The sequence below is a fragment of the Amphiprion ocellaris genome, chromosome 15, assembly GCF_022539595.1.
Source record: "Amphiprion ocellaris isolate individual 3 ecotype Okinawa chromosome 15, ASM2253959v1, whole genome shotgun sequence".
NCBI classification, from domain to species: domain Eukaryota; kingdom Metazoa; phylum Chordata; class Actinopteri; family Pomacentridae; genus Amphiprion; species Amphiprion ocellaris.
This window is the reverse complement of record NC_072780.1, coordinates 19,999,866-20,015,145: the sequence shown is the minus strand read 5'-3', so window position 1 is coordinate 20,015,145 and position 15,280 is coordinate 19,999,866.

Below are 15,280 nucleotides of genomic sequence, written 5' to 3'. Positions count from 1 at the left end.
GAGAATAAGTGCATTGTATAGAGATGAAACACAGCTAGAGTTATTTTAAAGCTGTATTGCAAATAGATAATTCAATTCCCATATAGTACATGCCGTCTCTGTCACAGCATGTAGTTTACTGACAGTTTCTTACTATCACAACTCCACCACAGAACCAATATTTTTGAAGGGACTTTGTTTCAGGGGAATTAAATTGTTTTCCAACATTTTTGCGTTGTTTATAGTCAAAGGGTCCGTACTATTTTGTTATAGTGACAATGTGTTTGCCAATCAGTGGCTTCTCAGCTACAGAACTTCTCTCAAATGGCTTGGCAGAATAAACGGCTTCATATTTTCAGATTTGTCGACACCACTGGTTTTGAATACGCAAGCCTCATATTTTTGCATGTACATATCAATTGTTTTATGATTGCTAATAATTTCAATGTGCAGACATTGGAGCTCCCTGCCAGTTATGCACAGCTGAGAAGACAGAAGAACATGTAAATGTTCAAAACTCATCATGTTTTAGGTAGCTGTGATGGGCTCACTCATTAATAAAAATATTGTGCTTCTTATTGTTCAGCAAATAAAAATAAATAGTTGAATCTACTGTTTATTGTCTCTGCAGTTACAGAAGCTTAAAAAACATGTCAGTAATGTAGGAAGCTGCTTGTCAATTGCTTCTAGTTAAGCACTGAATTCCACTGTAAGTTTCTTTGTCATAAGCTAAGAGATTTAAATTGGATCCAAAATGGAGAACACAGGACACAGAGAACAATGTTTAAAGACAGAATTTAAAATCTCAGTCACTGATGAGGGTGAGGGACGTTTGAAGGGATACTCTCAGAAAGGGAGGGTGCTGTCTGACCCACCCTGACCACCTGCTTGGAGGAGACAAACGCCTGGATGAGTCAAAATTTCCTCCAGTTAAACAGTTCTAAAACCGAAATCATTCTTGTCATCACCCCTCGTCAGGTCCAGTCACTCTCCATAACCACCATCACCTTTTCCGGACAAGACATTCCCCTCTGTGTGACATTGAGCAACCACATCAAACATATGTGCAAATCTTCGTTTTTCCATCTCCCCTTACCTGTTCTGACACAGGTAAGGGGACACACGCACACACACACACACGCACGCACGCACGCACGCACGCACGCACGCACGCACACACACACACACACACACCGAAACTAGCTCCGGACTATGGGAGACAGACAGAGCATGGATGGCGTCCTGGACTGGACCTGGGATCTTTCTGCATGGAGTTTGCATGTTCTCCCTGTGCATGTGTGGGTTTTCTCCGGGTACTCCAACTTACTCCCGCAGTCCAAAAACATGCTGTGGTTAATTGGTGATTCTAAATTGTCCATAGGTGTGTGTGTGTGTGTGTGTGCGATTATTTGTCTCTATGTGTAGCCCTGTGATAGACTGGTGACCTGTCCTGGGTGTTCCCTGCCTTCACCCAAAGTCAACTGGCTGGGATAGACTCCAGCCCCCTATGACCCTGATGAGGATTAAGCGGTGTATAGATGATGGATGGATGGATGGACATTACTTTGGAGAAAGCTGTTTTCACTTTGACAGGGTAGTCTTTTTTTGCACATTCCCTTTTAAAAAAAAGCCAAATTATATTAACCATGATCCAATGTTGTAAAGCAAAACAAGACAAAAACTTCTAAAGGAGGTGAATACTTCTTCTAGACACTGGAGTTCCAGACACCACCAGTCTTTCCACACACTTTGAAAACCTTTTACACCTTCAGCATAAGGACAGGGCTATCAATCAATCAAAATAATGATATCACATGTAGGTCATTTTATAGGATCCTGCTTTACCTTGTAGTTGTTTTATTGATGTATTTGTTGTGGTATGTACATGTGCTCTAAGAGACATGTCATAGTGATTTAGAAATAACCAAATTATCACTCACTTTGTTTAAAGTTTGCACAGGGGAGTGGATAGTTGCGACTGTCTCTCACCTGGCTGTCATTTCCATTTTTTCTATACTGCATCGACTTTAAATATAATCAGTCAGTCAGCTTTGGCTTGAGCGACTTAAACAGTGACAGGTTAATTGTGATGGTCCAGCATCCTAATCCACATCAGAGCTGTACACACAGTCTGTGAGAAATTCCACAAGAAACTGTGAGCAGTTCTGTGAGCTGAGAGGGTGCAAAGACAATCACAGGGCAATTATTGCCACAAATGGACTTCACTGGGATTTGAAAGTAATTAGCTGGGACTTCCCTTCACCAGACCCATGCTGTCTAATTCCCTCATCCACAGAGAGCAAAACTGGTGAGGCAGCCTAATTTTAAAAGCAATCTCCTGCTCCCATCATCAGCCAGGGATTTTCATTAGCATCTTGTTACTGCTCAACAGCACTGCAATTACTTCTTAATTGGAGCTCATTTTGAACTTATTTATGGAATAATAATCAAGACTCCTTGCCACTGAGCCAGGAAATAGGTGAAAATTGGTGCATATATGAATGCCAGTAGTTGACAAAGGCTGAGAGAACCCTTTTCCAGGTATGATGTCAGCTTTTGTCAAAATTAAAATAGAAAATATCTGGGAAAACAAGATAGAAAGTTTACAGCCATGACAGCCAATACAATGCCAATGCTACCACAATAATGCTTAACAGACACCATCTTAGTTCAGTCTGTTAGCATGTTAACATTTGCTAATCAGAAGTGAACACAGCACAGATAGTTTTGCAGCTTTTAGGTCCTATACTTAGGTACGTAAGTGATAGAGTTAGTGGAAAACTCAGGGAGCAAATGTGATTACAGTTCACAGTTAACTTTGTGACAATGCAATTTGTTTTTCTTGATGCTCTGAAGTGGTGGAACAGTCAAGTAACAAGCAGACCCCCATGCCAGTGTCTGAGAGTTTTGCTCACATTCTGCACAGACAGAAAGGAAGTAGGAGTAATACATTGTCAATGCCCATAATACAAGCAGATCAACCAGTCCTGTCTCAGATGTGAACACCTGGGCTGTCCTTAGGCCTTCTATCTGCATCTGCTCAGAGTTGAATATGTGTGACATTAGATTCCAGTGGAAAGATTAATTGCACCCCAAATGTAATCAAACAGAGGAACTCTCCAATCCTCCAAACACAATACATAACTCTAAAAATAATAGTCAGTCATACCGATGCACTTGCAAAGAAAAGTGACTAGGCCTTCACAGGGCTCTGTTTTAAATGAATCCTATAGATCAGGTAGACAGAGGGAAAAGCAAGAATGAAAACATCCACATCTCTGCCCTTGAGTGTCTGATATGACAGTTTACCTGCTGAGACAGCAGTCAAACCTTAACAGAAATGATGATGTAGTTTCATCTACTGATTTAGTGTAAGTTAACCCAACCAGTCACAGGTATTTGTAATTGCTTTGACATGGAATGTAGCTTAAAAGCCTCTGTGCAAGAAATAATAGCAGAATTTAGGCAAGTGGAGGCTGCAATACTGAAGTTCGTTGTAAAGGAAATCCAGATAATTCATGATTAGAATGATAATACCACCATGCAGGCAGGTAATGATTAACATGATCCCATTCTCCCCTTCTGTTGATAAGTTTTGGTGTTGTATAATGGCCAGAAAAGTGTTTTTGCAGAACATGATGGGGTCACAATGAATTCTAACTTTGACCTTTTTGATATAAAATGCCTTCACTTTGTCATTTTATCCTGGTAGACAACTGTGTGTCTAATTAATGTATGAATTCTGGCGTTATAGCCAAAAACGTGCTTGAGGTCACCGTGACTTTTGACCACTTGATTCTAATAGTTCTGTTATGGTACTGGTACAGAGGCACAGCAGACAGGCATTTGGAGTAAAACAATTTATTTACAAAAATCACCAGAAAAAACTACAACAGCAATATTACTCATAACTGACAGAACTGAGAAGCAGTTGGCGCAAGTGAATCTAATGGAGACCCCTGTGGGACTGACGGGGAAAGAACTGGTACACAACACTCTTAGTCTCAAAACAAAGAAAAGAGAACAACTGACCTGGGTGGTAGGTTTAACCGAGCTAGGAAAATTATAAAGGAGAATACCAATTAGATGCCAAAACAGCAGAACAGGACACTAGATTTAAACACTACCAAGGACATATACCTACAGATCTAAATGACTACACTGTGGCTGGACTCTGAGAGTGAGCGCAGAATTAAGCTGACTACAGGCATGGGGGGAAGTGGAGAAGGACGAGGCGGGCAGAGGTGGTGTGTGGAATGGTGAATGACGGAGGGTAGGCAGGTGCTGAAGCTAGTGGTGGTTTTCAGGTGGTGATCCTAACAGTAGTTAGCTGAGGTACACACAAAAGAGATGGCCAGAACAGGGATCAGTGAACTGACTGGGGTTGTTCAACAGTCCAGCATCAAGTAATGGTCTGAGCTCAATTCATTTCAATTTTATTTATATAGCGCCAATTACAGTCAAATTGTCTCAAGATGCTTTACAGAACCCATATGCCTGAACCCCCAGAGCAGCCCTAAGGCGACAGTGGCAAGAAAAAACTCCCTTTTAACAGGGAAGAAATCTTGAGCAGAACCCGGCTCTTTATGTGGAGGAACCCATCTGTCTGCTGGCCGGCAGGTTGAGAGGGACAGAAGAGGTAGAAAGGTGTAGAGGGGTAGAGATGGGAGACGAGGAGGGTGGGGAACAAGAAACATATAACACACAGTTGGATACATGTATGATAAGCTAGATGATACATAAAGTACAAGCTAACACTGAAACTGATTCATAAGTTTACCGTTAGGGTGTATGGCTCTGGCATTAAATATACTACATATATAGCTGGTAGTAAAATTCAAACAGTGTGTAGATGAGCATATCAAGTATAGTGAGGGCGATGCAGAGTAGATTGGTGGAAATGGGCGGCTAGAAGCAGTGGGCTGGAGGAAGGTCAGCAGCAGCATCCCACAGTGGACATGATGGAGACTAGGCCAGTTGATGGGAGAACAACCACAGATCTGAAGCATCCAGCTCTGGGACCAGGGACACTCAGAGTAGGACACATGGGGAAACAAAGTGAACCTGGCTTTTATGGAGGAGGAAGGTAGCTGCAGCCGATCACTCCCACCTGCATGTGCATCTCGTCTGGTGATTTCAGATTGACAGCACCTGTCCACATACCACACACACCACACTACCTCATGTCCACCTAGAGAGAGAAGAGAAGGGAGGAGGAAGGAAGAAAAGTTGCCACTACAGGTTTGACAGGTGTTACGAGTTCATTGTCTGAGTAAAAGCTTGAGCAAAACTTGACGCAAATCTCTTCAGCTGTGCCTGAGATAACATGTTTACATGAGTGGGATGGACTTGCAGCTGTGAACGAAAGGCCATTTATAGATGGACTGCACCTTCCCTGGAAAACAGATGAGCACAGGCAGCAGCCCAGCCTTCAGTCTGTTAAGGCAGTTATAGAAAGACACTGATTTAATAAAGTGTTGTCAGACACATTTATCAGTTTCTAATATCAACTCCAAAAGTTTAAATAATGACAGGGTGACCTAATAAAATGCTGTACAGGTGATCTGTGTTCATGTTTCCTCCTTCATTTTAAAGGAAATCTCATGGAAATCAGTGCTATATCAGTTTGTATATAAATCAGCTCCTCAAAAACACTGAATTACGTAGTTTAACATCTCAGTCCAGTGTCTAAGAGGTCTCACAAATATGCAACTGGATCGGCAGGGAACAACTTGCATGTGATGCATGAGTCTAAACCTACTCAGAAACTAATCTGACCAGCATGAGCGCTCCATGCCTCTCTGCAGGAAATCTCCAGTCAAACACTGTGAAAAGCTTGTTTATCACCTAATAAAATGTTGTCATTGCATGTGTGTGAAGAATGGGCTGTGCTACGCTGGGCAGACAGATGGCCGAGTTCACTAAGCCACGCTGACAACTCCATCAATCGTTGCGATTGCATCACCATCCATCAGTAGTGAACAAATACCTTTTTTTGTTCATCCCACCAAAGAAATTTCATTACCACTCCTTCTGAGAACAGGCTTAGTTTGTTATCCATGACCAGGACCAAGCACTGGTTCCAGGTAGCTGTGGCATGACAGCTGGAACAGTGTTGCTCCAGTGCCCCGCAGCAAAACCTGGTGTCTGTAGGGAAAGATGCAATAAACAAATGATGAGGATGAAGAGTAGGATATTTCGACAGATTTGTCTTCAGCTTGCATAGATAATGATCCTTATCAGGCTGCCTGCTTAAAGATGAGTGATAAATGGCAAATTTCACCACGCTCAGTTTGTTTCCTTTCACTGCATCACTGCTAAAGTGCCAGAATTCTTTAAAATCTTTTCTCAAATGTCTCAAAAAACTGCTAAGACGCTGATGCTATTTTTAGATGGTGAAAACTATTAGGCAATGCAACTCACGTTTATTTGTATAGCACAATTCAAACACAGGGCAATTCAAGGTGCTTTACAATAGCAAAGAAATGCATCACAGAAGTGAAAAAAATAATTTTAAAGATGATTTAAAAGTAGACATTAAAACATAGACATTAAAATCATAGAAATAAAACATAAAACTAGACATTAAGATAAAAGTGCATTAAAATTCAAGAAAATAGATTGAGCATCTGCCGACAGTCTGAGCAGACCTCGGGTGTTCAGGAAGTTTGTTCCACAAGTTCAGAGCATAATAGCTGAATGCTGCTTCACTATTTTTTGTTCTGGTTCAGGGAACACACAGCAAGCCTGTATCTGATGACCTGAGGACTCTGGATGCTTCATATGGAGTTAGTAAGTCCAGGATGTATTTTGGTCCAAGACCATTCACTGCTTTGTAAACCAGGAGTAAGATTTTGAACTCTATGCTTTGACGAACAGGAAGCCAGTGTCGTGATTTGAGGAGTGGTGTAATATGGTTCAGTTCCCGGGTGTTAGTTAGGACTCTGGCAGCAGCGTTCTGGATCAGCTGAAATTACTGAAACTCTGTGGAAAGACGTCCAGAAATATTTGTTCTTGTACAGAAAGTTGAATTATTTTAGGCTGCAAAGTTCTCATATGACTGTTTCATCTGTTTGTTTGTTGCTGTTTTTTTTTTCATTCAGTCTCCTCTGTTGTCTGCCTAATCTGGTTCTAGCACAGTTGGGTAAGATTGCATTGCAGGGTGAATGGTGCAGCATCAGAACAGTTAAAGCATCAGTAAGTTTGAACTGATCTCAGCTTGTCCAGATAAGTTGATCTCTTTGAATTACACACCAGCACTGGCTTAAAATTGTGCTCTTCTGGGCAGCGCAGTGTGCAAGCATTTTGAATTTTCTTTATTTTCAGGACTATTTACCGTGTAGATTCTCACTGAAGGCATCAAATCTTTGAATGAACACATATGGAAATATGTAGCAAACATAAACAAATAAGTCAAACATGTTTTATATTTTAGATTGTTCAAAATAGCCACCCATTGCTTTGATTACTGCTTTGCACACTCTTAGCATTCTCTCCATAAGCTTCATGAGGTAGTCATCTGAAATGGTTTTCTAACAGTCTTGAAGGAGTTCCTAGAGATGCCAAGCACTTGTTGGTCCTTTTACCTTCACTTTGCAGTCCAAGTCATCCCAAACCATCTGGATTGGTTTTAGGTCAGGTGACTGTGGAGGCCAGGTCATCTGACGCATCACTTTATCACTCTCCTTCTTGGTCAAATAGTCCTTACACAGCCTGGAGGTGTGTTTAGGGTCATTTCCTGTTGAAAAATAAATGATGGTCCAATGAAACGCAAACTGGATGGGATGGCATGTTGCTGCAGGAAGCTGTGGTAGCCATGCTGGTTCAGTGTGCCTTCAATTTTGAAATCCCCAACAGTGTCACCAGCAAGGCACCATCACACCTCCTCCTCCATGCTTCATGGTGGGAACCATGCATGTAGAGACCATCCATTCACCTTTTCTGCATTGCACAAAGACACGGCAGGTGGAATCAAAGATCTCAAATGTGGACTCATCAGACCAAAGCACAAATTTCCACTGGTCTAATTTCCATTCTTTGTGTTTCGTGGCCCAAAAAAATCTCTTCTGCTTATTGCTTTTCCTTAGTAGTGGTTTCTTAGCAGCTATTTGACCACAAAGGCCTGATTCACGCAGTCTCCTCTGAACAGTTGATGTAGAGATGTGTCTGCTACTAGAACTCTGTGTGGCATTTATCTGGGCTCTACTCTGAGGTGCTGTTAATTTGCCATTTCTGAGGCTGGTGACTCGGATGAACTTATCCTCAGCAGTAGAGGTGACTCTTGGTCTTCCTTTCCTTTGGTGCAGACAGTGATAGAAACTGGAGTCATTACTGGGAGAAGCTCAAAAATAAAAAGCTACGAACTGGACCTCATCCTGGACAGCATGAGTATGACATTATCCAACAGTTGGCTGAGCAACAAAAACTCCAGTTTTTTACAGGGTGGTGATCGTTTTTCATTTGAAGTTAAAGATGCAACTGATTCTATTGAGACTATTGAAACTGATTCAGTGAAATGAATGATCAGATATTACTGTCAATCCTATTCAAAGAAATGCACATGTTCTAAACTGCTGTGCTAAAATTTTTCCATGTGCTTTTATTGTTTGTGTTGTTCCTCTCTATTCCAGAGAAAAAAAACTACAAATATTTTCTTTTTATTTTCTTCTTGAATGTCGTTTAATGGCACTTATCCAGGTTGTTTTCTCCTGACTAGATCCTTGCTTGTGTTGTATCTATTCTCAGATGTACATCACTTTAGATAAAAGCGTCTGCTAAATGAAATTTTAAAATGAATGTGTAAGGAAGGGAGGAGGTGGGGGTAATGGTAATGGTGAACTGAATTATAACAAAAGGTGAACTGTATGATAACAAAAGACAAAGGCACTGTATTTAACTTGTGATATCGTGAAAATTTTTCTGTCTACACAAACAAATAAAAAACAAAATCAAGCTTTGTTGCAAGATTTTATAAAGTGAGCTTAATCTTCTGAAAACAGTGGTCTGGAAGTACACTAAACATGTTAAGTCAATAAAACTGTTTTTTTCCCCCTGAAACACACTAATAACAAACAGCAAATGTTCCATGGTTCCCCATTGCCGTCGTTGCAGATTGCTCAGATAAAGTAAAGATATTACAAAAAAAAAAAGATGTGTTCAGTGAACGTTCATACAGGTTTCATGTTTTGAAAGGATCGGAAAATTAATGTACTTGAATAACCAGTAACCAGCCAGTGGAGACAAGAGGGACAAGTGACTCAAACAGAATGTAAAAAGAAAAAAAACAGCATGTTTTTTTCCCCTTATGCACATCATTGAAGGACAGGTTTATGTATTTTCCGTGATGTGAACATTCTAAAATCTAAACCAGAGCCCCACATCTTTGACTTTCTCTGTAGTGAATGACAAAGCCTAAAACTAGGCCTCTGACAATGTCATCATGTATGATGATACATAGAGGGTGCTCTTTTACTTCTTACTGTAATACATGGAAGACGTGTGCAGTGGAGTCACACTACACCTCAGGCAACCTTGACCCTAATCCATGACTTAATTTAACTTCTTTGAATTTCGAACATTGTATAAATGCACCTCAGTCTAGAAAAGTAGCTTTTAAAATAAATCTGTGGTGTAGGCCAACCTCTGAGTGATACTGAGCAGTATCAACTTGCCTGAATTGGTAGCAGCTGCTGTTGTAAATTCCACATGGACATGGCATTAAAAATTACATCCATTTTGATCAGTCAAAAAATTACATAAGTCATATCATAAATATACTACATGAATACATGGACTTGAGCATATTGTGAATTGTCAAACTCACATTCAAAGGGCTTCACAGGAAGTACTGGACAAAGTAGAATCCACATGATTGCCAGGATCCAAGATTTTCCAGCAGAACATTGCGTTGTAACGAGATGCTCAATGTTATGTAGTTCAGCTGTCAGTGGTTGTGATGTTGTGGCTCATCGATGTAAATGACTTTTATGATCTGGTAGTCGGGGTCTTGGTAGGAGCAGGGCCAAGAAGATCATCCAGGTGGCGTGTCCAGGAAGGAGGTAATGGCTGAGTTGATGATAAAGTGGCTGGAGTGTGGACGTATTCAAATGTGGGCAGCAGGATGAAGAAGTGGTAGGATACCAGCCAGGGAACTAGAAGCACAGCAGACAACAGTAACTTCAGAGTTTAGACAACCTGGCAGATAATGCAAGTGGCCTAAACTGGCTCACGAGGTTACTGAGTTAAAGATCTAAGCCAAGCATATGTGGAGGAGGGAAATGACTGATGACATGCGAGTCGGTTTCCTGTGCAGCTTTCTTGCAATTAAAACCACTACACACAATCACACCCAAAGAGAAGGACAGAGGGAGCTGGCAGCTCAGTGGAAGCAGAGGTTGGAGGTTTGACAGTTCAGCGCTTTGCTAACCCATCCATCCAACCCCTCCTCCTCTTCTGACTCACATAATGATTTGATAACGATGTCAGTTGCTGAAACATCCTGCTCTTTTTCTACTTAGCGGCTAAGTCTTGCTGCTCAGTACAGACCTAATTATTTCCAGGCAGTTGGATATTTCTCGTCTCTGAGCTCTTGTAGGCTTGGTTGGCCTTTATTGAAGGACAGCTAAAGACAGACAGCAAGGTGGGCAAAGCAGCGAAAGTCCACCAGTAGCAATGTGCAAAAGTTGTAAGCGCTTCAGATGTTTAAACTCTTAAGGCCTTTACACACTGTGCATTTTTCGGCCATCCTAGAGGAAAGATAACAATCATGAGAGAATCGTGGCGATATGTTTGGCCTCGGCTCTAAATCAGTGGTCCTACGTCACACATTATTAGATTCCTGTTGTACAGTGTAGCAAGCTGTGAACTTGTAAGGCTGTTAAAATCGCAGTGTGTAGAGGCATCACATGCATTTTATTGTGCATCTTTTTCTACATCTTTCTAGGTTGAATTATGGAGGCTGCGGTGGAAATTATTGACAGCATTTTAGGAGCAAATGCAGGAGAAGGCCAATACACAACAGGTTCATGGACCATGCACAGAAACAGCAAAATCAGATCAACTAGAAGAGGGAAATCTGGGAGGATATTGAGATGGATGACATGCGAAGCAGCGTGCGGTAAGCATATCTTTCAACACTCTGAGTCCAAACGCCCTGACGGCCGGTTATCCCGACAATGCTGTTCTCAGGTCACGTTGCTGCTTTGACATATTTACTGTTGCCATGATGACTACATAGCATATTAAAAGTGGTCATTTTATCCTGAACCACAAGCTTCCCATAAAACCAACCAAGTTGTTTTTGTGTCTAAACCTAATGACACCCTAACAATAGCATTCTTACAACATAGGCTTTTAATGTTTTTGAAGTTTATTCGCATGACCAGTGTCTGTATTTTTTTTACATGTAGCAGCCGGCCACTTTGTACATGGACATAACAACAACGAATGTTGCGACCTGCACAGATTTGACATCATATCCGGGCTGTAATGTCAGTAAATTCAAGTAAAATACAGACTTCACTTATCCCATGTGAATGCACTGTGAGAAACACAGACGTCCTGGGGTAATTCACAAATTACCAGAGGTCCCCAGATAATACTAATCCCGTGCGAATAGGCCTTAAAATACCAATACAGCATCACGGAGCTTCTGGTGGAACTGTAGATCCTTGATTTCATCAAAGCATAACTGTGTCTCAATTAAACATCTGTTTTAACATTACTCAAGCAACAGCAAGACTAAGGATAAACAGGTGATAACAATGAGAGCACATGCACCAACTGAAAACTAAACCATGAAAACAGTCAGACAGGAAGAAATGCTTTCAGAAGGCATTTGGGTGTCCTGGGTGTAGATTTAGGGACAGAAGCTAATCCAGTGTGCTACTTATTGTGTTTACTTCTTTACAGACTGAGATGAAATCATTTTAACCATTATTATCATTGCCATCTGAGAAAATTGAATTATTTTCAGATTCCCAATTTATTTTGAAGTCTGTCAAAATCCAAGTCACTCCATACTGTGGTAAAAATAGCAAAAACACACTGCAGTAAACACCTGATACTTTAACGAGACTACAGATTGACATTCAAAGGACCCTGCTGAGGGCTCTTGCAACTAGGATGTAGCTCATGTCCTGTGCAAGCATTATAACATAAACTATAAAGGAAAATTATGTGTGCAGGTGTCCTGTATGTGTGCTACAGTCATGTAGTCAGTGGGTAGCAGGTTTTAAAAAAAGATAGCCCACAGTGATAAACATGGTATTTGCTTTGATTACTAGGTAGCATAGCAACTCTAAATCCTGTAATGATAGTTGTCAGAATTGTCCCACTGTGCTCCATTAAAACGCTGAGAGCACGACTTTCTGAATCAGTGAGCCACAAAGTATAGAACAACAGCATTTAGATTCAGGTATTACATAAGCAGGGGTGACTGATGTTAGTTAGGAAACTAACAGCAGTCTCTCAGGATAAAGTTCGTTGTCATGACTCCCAAAGAAAGCAGACTACAAGAGTTTACTGCAATGAAGATTTAATTCAAATTATAGAACTCAAAGAGCCGAGCTTGCAGGACAAACTAGATGATAGAGACACTGAGAGAGAATCTGAGAGGAAAGTAGTAGACTAGAGGCCCAAAGTCAGAAAACAATGCTACAGGAGAACTGAACAAACAAAAGACTAGTGGGCAAAAGCATGAGGTGACATTACAGTTCACAAATGTGGTCAAAGAACGGGCAGGAACAGGACTGTCTTAAAAATAAACTTACAGACTAAACTACGCAGGAGAAACCAGGAGGTGCATATGCTAGCAAATTCAACACTTGGCAAGATATAGGGTAAAGCTAGGCTAGCTACTTACCTGACAGCTCGGGATCTTGGTAGGAGCAGTTGGAATCCATGAGGCGGTGAGTGGTGTGTGGAGGACTGATTGGTGGAGGCTAAAATGGTAGGGGCAGGAAGATGGTCCAGGTGGCATCTCCAGGAAGTCTACTTGAGGCTGAACAGGAATACGTCTCACAGTAATCAAATGAACACCATCATCATTATCTTTATATTATACAACAAACATGATTATGAAGGTTATATCATAATCCATTAAGTTAATGTAATGAGCTCTCCACTACCAACCTTACCTTTGAAGACCCCGAAACCTGCTGAGGCAGCAGAATCTGAGAAGAACACCGAGGTGGCCAATATGTGTCATAAAGGAAGGCTATGCTGTTTCAGTGTCTGTATAATGGTGAACCACAAATAGATCAGATCGCTAGTCTTCATGTCAAGATAACAAGCAACGTATTTACAATTTAGAAAGGCTGAGAAGTCTGGACACAAAGAGCTGTCTGAGAAATGATTCATGCTGCATGATTAAGGTGTTTGAGCAAAGTCTGTATGATCATACTTGATCATAGGTTGAGATGATATAGCAATATCGCCAAAACGTCTCCAAATAAATCTAACTTGACCTGACTCTAGATATAAAGTCAAGTCACTGATCATGTAATGCATTTAAAACAAGAGCTGTTGTGCCAAAGTGATCTCCAGTAAAGAAATATGTTTGGAAGTATGAACTAACTAACAAGTGTAAGTGTTGTGTTTGGGTTCCTATAGAGTTATTATGGTGGGAATTTCCTGTAGTAAAAATAATGGTGAAAGTCTCTTGAACATATATAATACTACGGTACGGTAAATGGGGTTAATATTACTTTGTGTAGATTAAGTGGTCTAACTGGTATTCGACCAGTGAAATATCTGTATTAGGTTAACTATAATAATGCAGCATCTGAAGCATCTCATGCTGCAGACAGGAGCCTCATAAAATGATCAAGGTAATTGTTTTAGCTCAATAGGGTTATGCATAGGATTTCGGTAGCTGTAAATCAATACAAATAAGAGACCAAAATGTGAACATCAAACAATTGAGTCAGCTGGACGTTTATTTACTAAACAGCAAACACGACAGCAACAACTAACTATGATTAATGATGTCTATCAACTAAGAACATACCAATACATATACAACACAAGACACTAACACAAACAAACAATGAGTGGAATGTGAATGACAGGGAATGGAAGGAAGAGAGCACAATATTACGACTCAATATTGGGAGAATATAACGTTGTAATATGGCGCTCCTGGAGGAAGGAGTTAGGAGACCACACCTGAAAGCAGCTGTAAATTTTTAGGAAAGCCAATTTAAAGGTTTGCAAAATTAATGGTTTAGGAATTTAAGAGTTTAGCAGAATGCACCAAGTATTCAGTGATTGGAAGGTTATTTTACCTCCTGCATCCCGTCCTCCAGTTACATGTCGAGCACCGAGTGGGAGGCCGACTTTGTTTAGATTTTGATTCATCATTCTTCATTTTTTAAAAAATGCTTTTCTTTCAAAAATAAGGACATTTCTAAGTGATCCCAAACTTTTGAACGGTTGTGTTATTACAGAGAACATTACTCCTCTCCACACTGACTGCTTTTCTAACATTTGAAAAACACCGTACGAACATGTAAAAAAGGTAAAAAGTTGAAAATATATCCAATCCATATGGGATTCAGTCATTTCTTTTGTTTTCTCAGGTCAGTGTGTTTAGGTTTGGAGCAGACAGAAATGGAACCTGGAACAGCTTATAAAGCGCATTATAAAGTAATGAAAAATTAATGCCTGAAAACTGGAGTCATTCAGAGACTTGATCAGCAACAGGAAATGGATGGTTATACTTGTTTTCTGTTTGTCTCTTTCTATCTGTCTATTCTGAGCAGCATGTAAAACTAAACTTAGGAATAAGGCAAATTAGTGAAGCAGAGCAGAGAGAAATTGTAACTGTTTCTGCTCCTTGTCAAAAATGTTTGTTACTCCGGCAAAGAACGTGGTGGAGTTAAGAGACGATCGGCGTATGTTTGTCCTTCTGTGAATATGTCTGTCTGTGCATAACATTACTCAAAAATTTAATAATTGATTTGGATGAAAGTTTTAGGCAAGGTCAGAAATGACACAAGGACTTCACATTCTATGCTGCTGTGATTTCTGATCAATAATAACTAACAGAAAAATGCTGCATTTAGACAATGCCATATTTGGGAATGAACAGCCTTGGTGAAGTACTGCACTCTGAGTGCTTTTCTTGTTGCTCATCAGTATACAGCACTGAAAGCGTAATACATTTTGTCTAAAAATGTTTTTTTTATGTAGTGCTATATTTACATTTTGAAAAAAAAACCCCACATACTCAGCATTATCCTTTGCTTGTATTGTGGTTCTTCTTCTCAAATTTCTTCTCAAATTTCATGATACACCGTGA